Raw genomic sequence first — 10000 nt, 5'->3', positions numbered from 1 at the left:
GTAGCAGAAGTTGGCATTCTGGAAGCATTGCCGGCAGAATAGAAACAGGGTGGAAAAAGTTCAAAGAATTATAACTATGCTAGTAACAAAGGGATTATTTTTCCAGATGAAAGATAGGTTGTATGAGGGTTTTGTACGGAATGCAATGACGAATTGAATGCGGTTAGGTTGTACGAAGGTTGGCAGGAAATAAAATGAGCATGCTCTGTCGGATGTAAAATGCTAATGTGCATGAATTACAGAGAATAAATGAACTGAAAAAAGAAAATCTGGGGAGAACAAGTCAGATGTATAGTGCAAGAGAGAAGCCTGCGTTGGTTCAAACATGGAGGACAACAGGGGAAGGACAAAGTCAAAAGGGGAAAAACCAAAGAAAATACGGTGCTGAAAGCCAGTAAAACAAAATGGGCATAAAATGATGTTTGATGTTTGATAATGATGACGGTGATGATGATGACAGTTGTGGCACCTCTAACATGTAATGTATTGCTTTATATCTTCATAGAAGAACCAGAATCTTTCTGTTTAATCTTATTGGTACCAATCTGACAGAAACTGTCACTCATAGCATGTTACAGACTTCCTAATTTAAATTGAGCGAAATTAAAATCTTCCAATCAAAATTTTATGTTAATTTATGTTGCAAACACCAATTTACTAATGACAAACTTATGTTACAAAATTTGTCATGATTTTCCAAATTAATTCAAATAAAAACAGTGCATTTCAAAAAAAAAAAAAACAAGCTACAAAAATCTTACGGTGATCTAAATCAAAATTCTATATCAAAATTCTATCTAAATTTAAGTTCCAAACATCAGGTTGATAATAACAGAATTATTTTTTAAAGTTCTTAATGATTTTCAAGATTAAATTAAAAAAAGAAAAAAAATGCAGTGAATTTCAGCAGAGAAATGGTAGCAAAATTCTTAAATTAAAGACTTCTATCAAAATTCTATGTAAATTGCTGCAGGAGTGGCTGTGTGGTAAGTATCTTGCTTACCAACCAAATAGTTCTGGGTTCAGTCCCACTGCATGGCATCTTGCCTTAAATAATAATAATAATAATAATGATAATAATAATAAAATGCCCTGATGCAGTACCAGGCAGTGGCTCTCATGGAGTACCAGGCAGTGGCTCACATGGCTTCTGATCTTAACTCATTGGAAGTGTTATCATGTACATTGTTTTGTCTTGGTATAAAAGATGGGCTACAGCAAATATTCTGTTCAATACCACAGATTTGCTTGTCAGTTGTTTGACCTTAACCAGTTGAGCATGTCCCTTAGTGGCTGACGATATGTGCATCTCTGACCACGAGCAGAAGTAGTGGGGGAACATCATAGCCGTGTGTTGAAAGGAATTATTAGAGGTTTGGATAATTCACCTTTGGAAACATGGGTGTTTTGTTCAAAATTCATAAACAACCCTTATTCGGGGATCTTTTGAGGCGGGATAGGTTACTCGACCACAAGAAAATTCTAACTGGGCCCCACCTGCAAGGTCATGTTCTGTTTATCTTGATATGAAATCACATCACCATGTCGCACACATATGGTTGTGATGCATTTGCCTTTGTACCCTTGTCAGACGGGTAGTCATGATGAGTATACTGGGCTTTGTATATTTGTATCTCAGTGTCACTTTGATGGCATGCACTGCTCTCTCACTCAATATTACTACTACTACTACTACTACTACTACTACTACTAATAATAATAATAATAATAATTATAATAATAATATAACATATATTTTAACTTTTGTATAAATCTTCATATATTCTCAGAGCATTTTTCATCTTCGTTTATTTCTTCTTCTTCAGATTAGAAATGATTTATATATGTGTGTGTGTATGTGTATGCTTGTGTGTGTATGTGTATGCTTGTGTGTGTGTGTGTGTATGTGTGTATAACGAGGGTGGTCGTGCTGGTGGGGGCAACTGTCGGGCAATGGCGATGATGATGATGTTGATGATGAAAAACAATGGAGATGACAAAGATGATAATAATAATGTCCAATAGTACCAACAGTAGCAGCAGTAATAGTAGAAATAGTAGCAGCAGCACAGCAGTAGTAGTAGTAGTAGTAGTAGTAGTAGTAGTATTACCTGCTTCAGCCAGTTTGAATATGACCGATGACCATCAAGACATTGTTGTATAATGTCCCTATATACATTTACTTTCTTTTAAATCTCTCCAGTTCTTCATATATTATCTTGCCACGTAATTCTTGGTTCTTTCCCCCCTCCGCCCACCAACCCTTTACCATTCCTTTTACCTTCTATTATCAATCTCTGCAAAGCATTTTCTTTCCAATTAAGTGTCCAAAATATTTTAGTTTTCTCTCATTGACGGCGTCGAATAAAATTTGCTCTTATACACATACACACACGCACATATATGTATATATACATACACATATATGTATATTATATATATTATATATATATATATATATATACACATATATATTATACATACACACATATACATAATATATGTATATATATATATACACCCACACATACATAATATATATACTCATATAAATGTACACATATATATGTATGTGTATGCACACACACACATATATATGTAATATATATTATATATATATGTATATAGATATATATACATATACATATATATATGTGTGTATATATTTATATATATATATATATACACACACATACATACACACACACACACACACACACACATATATATATACATATATACATATGCATATATACATAGAAAGCAGTCGCCATATTCCCTTCCACATTGAATAACTCTGATGAGCGTTAAGTTATATAATCAGATTGTTACCTAACACTCCATTGTATTCTTTATGCAAAACTGCAGCTATGATGAATATTCAATTCTGTACATTTTGGATAATAATATACATACATATATCCAAATCATTCATACATACAGACATATGTACCTACGTATGTTTGTATGCATATGCATGAATATATTTAGGGAGAGTTTACGAAAAAAACAAAAGAGGAAGACAGGTGGTGTACAAAACAAACAGATGTATTAGTATAACGCTCAGGAATAGAAAAAGTCTTTTATGTTTTGAGCTTACGCTCTTCTACAGAAAGGGGACACAGAAAAAAACAAGGAGAGAAAAAATGTGTGTAGTAGCTAACGATCTATCATGGCAACTGAATATATATTATATATATATCTTATATATATGTATATATATATATCTTCCAAGCTATACACATATTTACATGCATCAAAATACAGAACCAGATACTGCAACAGCTTGGGCTTCAAAGGCCCACAGCTCTTCACCATCCTTCCAAAATGCCTGAGAGACCTGCATGGTGTGGATGTAAGTGTGTTTGAAGCAAAACTGGATCTCTTCCTGTCAAGGGTTTCAGATGAGTCTACCTCATGGCTGGAAGCGCAGATGAGAGCAGCAGCATCAAGTTCCGTCATTGACCAAATGCCACATATCAGAGGAGGTTTCAAATATTAGTGTAGTTCAGTCAACAGTGGTGCTCCAGCGTGACTCCAGTTTTGAAGTTGAAATATTTTAAAAGATTTTATATGTATATAAAACTATGGTCACCACACAATATAATGTTAACAGCAGAACTCAAAGCAATCCAATGAAGCTACACTAAGAAGATCTTTTCATTGCAACATATCAGCTACTGGGAAAGACTGAAAGTATTAAAACTCTTCTCCCTGGAGCAAAGGTGGGAGAGATATGCAGTGATATACATCTGGAAAATCCTTAAGGGTCTTGTCCCGAATTTTGGTATTCAAAGTTACCCCAACAGTAGAATGTGGCACCACTGCATGGTGCCCAAATCCCAACATCACCATCAAAATACAGGGCCAGATACTGCAACTGCTCGGGTTTCAGGGGACCACAGCTCTTCAATATCCTTCATAAATGCCTGAGAGACCTGGATGGTGTGGATGTGGGTTACTTTAAAACTATACTGGATCTCTTTTTGTCAGGGGTCCCAGATGAACCTACCTTTCGGCAGGAAACACAGATGCGGGCAGCGGCGTCGAACTCCCTTGTTGATCAAGTGCCACGTATCAGAGGTGGTTTCACATACTAGTGTAGCTCATTCAACAGTGGTGCCCCAGCATGGCCGCAGCCTTCGGGCTGAAACATTTTTAAGGATTTAAGGATTAAGGATATAATGATATAATTATATTCATATGCACACATACACACACAAACACACATACACACACACACGAAGATATGTGACCTGATGGTTAAGGTATTCAGCTCCCAATTGAGCAAGACATTTTATTTCACGTTGCTCCAGTCCACTCAGCTGGCAAAAATGAGTTATACCAGTAATTCAAAGGGGCCAGCCTTGTTTACATTTTCTGTCAAGCACTGAATCTCCCTGAGAACTCTGCTAAGGGTACGCACAGTGTCTGTGGAGTGCTCAGCCACTTGCATGTTAATTTCACAAGCAGGCTGTCTCTTTGATCAGATTACCTGGAACCATCATTTTTGTCATCATCACCACCACCATCATCACCACTATCATCATCATTATCATCCTCATTATCATCATCATCATCATCATCATCTCCATCATCACCATCACCACCACCATCACCAACATTATCATCATCTTCATCGTCATCATCACTATTGTTACCATTTAACACCTGTGTTCCATGCTGGCATGTACATAGCTGCTAACTCGCTAGAAATAGCAGGTTAAGGACCCTCCCTCAACCCTTATTCAAATCTCACCCTACAAGACCATGTAGTTCTGGATATGTACAAGAGAAACAAAAAAAACCCACTTCAAAGCTGGTAGAACTCTGACCAAATGTCTGCCAGAGTGGCACTGACCCCAGGATAAACTGTCACCATGGCAATGGCATCAACAACTAAAACGAGAATACTACAAAAGTGATTGGCAAGATTGTTCCGGAACAGATTTAGAACAAGAACACACCATGTCCTGCTTCTTCTCTGGAAGACACTTCTCAATCATCTAGGATTATTGCTTCCAGCTATGGCCACCTCTTAGCGCTAAAATTACTGTTGCATTGGAAGCCGTCCAACAGCATCGGTTTATGCGTCTTTGTTCATAAGTGTGGATGTGTGTATATGTGTGTGCACATATTTTTGTGCGTGTATGTATGTGTTCGTGCATGTATGTATATGTATGTGTCTGTGCATGTGTGTGTGAGTATTTTTGAGCATGTGTGCATATGTCTGTGTGTATATGTCTGTGTTTTGTGCCTCTCTGTGTGTGTATATGTCTTTTCGTGTGTGTATGTATTTTTAGCTATGTGTGTGTATTTCTGTGCATGTGTGTGCATGTCTATGTTCATGTATATGTGTGTGTACATATTTTTGTGCATGTGTGTATTTGCCTCTGTTTGTGTATATGTGTCGGAACGTGTCTGTGAGTGTTTCATGTGTTTATGAGCATGTGTATGTGTGTGTGTGTGTGTGCAACTGTGTGTTTGTGTGTATATAAATATATGTCTTTATCAATGTATATATATATATATCTAGGTACACGTGTACTTCTCATTTTACATATGCTTGTGTGTGTGTGTGTGTGTGTGTGTGTGTGTGTGTATGCGTAAGTATGTGCACACGTGTGTGCATGCGAGTGTTCATGTGTGCTTGGGTATGACTCTGCATGCGAGCAAGTGTGTGTGTGTATCTAAGTACATATGCATGTGTGTGTGTGTGTCTCTGCCTATATCTATGTATATGTAAATGCGTATGACTGTGCATGTGTGTATAGATGAAAGCATGCATGTGCATGTGTGTATATTGTACTATCTGTATTAGTGTGTGTGTGTGTATATGAACATGTGCTTGTTTTATGTCTAGGTTTGTGTGTGAGGAAGTGTTTGTATGCATTAGCATGATTGTGTGTGTGTATGTGCATGAGCGTATAATTATGTACGGTTGTGTCTGTGTGCACGTGTGTGTGTGTGTGTTTGTGTTTGTCCATATGTATGTTTGTGTGCTTGTGTGTCTATGTGCATGTTTCTGTTTTCTTCAGGCGTGTGCCTGTCTGTCATCATTGTTGATGGTGTTGTGATCTGTCGTTACGTTCCGAGTTCAAATTCCACCAAGGTCGACTTTGCGTTTCATCCTTTCGGGGTCGAAAGATCAAGTACCAGTTATGCACTGGGGTCAATGTAATCGACTTAATCCCTTTGTCTGTCCTTGTTTGTGCCCTCTCTGTGTTTAGCCCCTTGAAGGTAATAAAGAAATATATATATATATGTATATATAATGTATGTATGTATTTGTGTGTCTGTGTTTGTTCCCTCATCATTGCTTGACACCAATGTTGGTGTGTTTATGTCCCCGTAAAACAAGTAAAAATAAAAGACACAATATCTGCATCAGTTTGTATTGCTGGCACGTCTGTGTGGTAAGAAGCTTCCTTCCCAACCACAGGGTTCCAGTTTCAGTCCTACTGAGTGGCACCTTGGGGCAGTGTCTTTGGACTGGCCAAAACCTTGTGAGTGGATTTGGTAGGTGGAAACTGAAAGAAGCCCATCGTATATATGTATGTGTTTATGTGAGTGTCTTTGTGTTGTGTTTGTCCCCCAGCCATCGCTTGACAACCGATATTGTTGTTTACGTCCTCATAACCTAGCAGTCCAGCAAAAGAGACCAATAGAATAAATACTAAGCTTACAAAGAATAAGTCCTGGGTGCAATTGCTTCAACTAAAACCCATTACGGTGGTGCTCCAGCATGGCTGCAGTCAAAATGTTTGAAACAACTAACAGAATAAAAGAACACGTGTTTGAGGTTATGTCTGTGTAGATATATGTGTAGTGGTGTATATGCATAATAGTGTGTTCATACCTGTGTATATATATATGTGTGTGTGTGTGTGTGTGTGTGTATGCATTCCAGTATACATTTATGTATATATATATATATATATATATATATACATATATATATACATCTATATATTTATCTGTGTTCATGTGTATATATACACCTGCATGTGGGTCTATGTGATATATATATATATATACACTTGTATCTGTGTGTCTATGTTAATACCTAATATATGTATATGTATATATATATATTATATATACATGTATATATTATATATATATATATTATATATATATATATATATATATATTATATATATTATATATGTATGTATATATGTATGTATATATTATGTTATATATATATATATGTATATGTATATGTATTATATATATATGTATATGTATATATATATATGTATTAATTATGTATATAGATATATGTATATATATGTATATATAATATATATATAGCATATATATATATAATATATATATATATATATATGTGTGTGTGTGTGTGTGTATGTGTGTGTGTTTGTTTATTCTTTTGAAGAGAATTCTTTGCAGGTGAAATTTTATACCAAAACTGTTGCTTTTGCCATTAATTTCTTGGGCAAATCTAAACATTTATATTTAATGGCTTCCTCACTGGGTGCTCATCTTGAAACACACACACACGCACGCACATACACACACACACACACGCATGCACACACACACCACGCACTCAAGCACACACATATATACATGCTCATACAAGATCTTATGCATACACATTTGCATATAAGTATATATAGGCCATCATGTTACATACACACTCATCATATTACACCTTACCCACACACACACACACAACGGATACATCATCACATATGCACACTCACACACAAACATTCGCACATGCACACACACACACGCATACGTATTCAAGTAGCATACATAAGCACATCACATATATCAATACGTATATAACAATTCAAATCCACATACATAATATACATTCCACACAATAATATTGAATACAGATGTGCACATACACAACACACGTACAAATACAGGTGTGTGGGCATATATTTATATATATATTATACACACATATATATAACATTATATATATTTATATACACATATATATACATAAATATATAATATATATATATATATATATATATATAATATATTTATGTATATATATGTGTATATAATATATATATATGGATATATGTGTGTACATATATATATATAAATATATGCCCACACACCTGTATTTGTACGTGTGTGTGTATGTGCACATCTGTATTCAATATGTATGTGTGATGATGTAATATATATGTGTATGTGGATATTTGAATGTGTATATACGTATTGATATATGTGAATGTGCTTATGTATGCCTACTTGAATACGTATGCGTGTGTGTGTGTGCATGTGCGAATGTTTGTGTGTGAGTGTGCATATGTGATGATGTATCCGTGTGTGTGTGTGTGTGGGTATAGGTGTATATTTGAGTGTGTATGTACATGATGGCCTATATATACGTATATGCAAATGTGTATGCATAAGATCTTGTATGAGCATGTATATATGTGTGTGCTTGAGTGCGTGTGTGTGTGTGCATGCGCGTGTGTGTGTGTGTATGTGCGTGCGTGTGTGTGATGTTTCAAGATGAGCACCCAGTGAGGAAGCCAGTAAATATAAATGTTTATTTGGGCCAAGAAATTTAATGGCACAAGCAACAGTTTTGGTATAAAATTTCACTGCCAAAGAATTCTCTTCAAAGAATAAACAAACACACAAACATACACCCACCACACACCCACCCACACACACAGAGGGTCCACACATGCATAACATGGGCTACTCGCACCTCCACGACTTGACTTGCACATGTAATGGTGGTAATGATGATGTAAGCGATGTATATATGTATGTGTGTGTGTGCTTGTATATACATATAAACATACATTCTTGTAAAATATATTGTATACATATGATATACACAAGATCATGAACACACACACATATATATACACACATATATATATGATATATATATGTACATATATATATATACACATACTTATATATATATGATATATATATGTATATACATATATATATATTTATCATCATATATATGTATATATATATATGTGTGTGTATACATGTAAGGACACGACAGGCATATAATATCCATATAGAAGTACATATAGTTAAATGCATACATGTATGTATAAAATACACATAACAATTCATACACACACAGACTATGTATAGTACATGTAAGTATCTATTATCTTTATGTATGTACATACAAATCTATATATATTTTAATATATATAATATATCTATATATATATATATAGATATATAGATATATATTATATATATATATGATATATATAATATATATATAATATACATCAATATATATATAAACTGTATGCATATATACACATAGCATGCATAGATATATAAGTGTATATACATATATATTTACATATATGTATGTGTATATCTATGTACACATATATTTCTATATAAGTATATAATATATGTGTGTGTGTGTGTGTGTATCTACATACATATACACATATATACTTACAAAATTTACAGAACTTGCTCGCTCACCACACTAAAAGAACACATATATCTACATATACTCATAAACATGTAATGAACAAGATAGTCCACATACACATGCATATATATACACACCTAAATAAGTTATACACACATTATACTGAAAACACAGAGATTATGCTTCAGAGAATGAATTTATTGCACCACACACAAATGAACACAGACATAAATACATGTACACACAGAGAATAGATGTTCATACATAGATACACGCTTGTACATGCTGTAGAATGGCTGGTCACTCACACACACATACACACACATGCACATATACATACACACACATGCACATATACATCCCCCTACATACACACAAAAAGAACATATATATGTATGTGTATATATAATATATATATAGATATATATATATATACATATATATATATGTATAGATAGAAAGATAGAATATATGTGTGTGGTAGGTGGTATATATGTAAATAATATATATCGTATATATTGGCGTTATATATATATAGCTATAATACACCAACAGATATATACATTCATATAT

General features: G+C 34.4%; 1 protein-coding gene across 1 annotated transcript in view; it reads left to right on the top strand.

Annotated features, from left to right (window-relative positions):
* Positions 1-10000, top strand: part of LOC118767475 (HEAT repeat-containing protein 4-like) — a 472731-nt gene that overhangs the window by 325155 nt on the left and 137576 nt on the right. The gene's annotated exons all lie outside the window — the stretch shown is intronic.

This window comes from Octopus sinensis, linkage group LG22 (genome assembly GCF_006345805.1).
Source record: "Octopus sinensis linkage group LG22, ASM634580v1, whole genome shotgun sequence".
Classification (NCBI taxonomy): domain Eukaryota; kingdom Metazoa; phylum Mollusca; class Cephalopoda; order Octopoda; family Octopodidae; genus Octopus; species Octopus sinensis.
The sequence above is the reverse complement of the archived record's forward strand: the minus strand, read 5'-3'. Positions and strand labels throughout refer to the sequence as shown.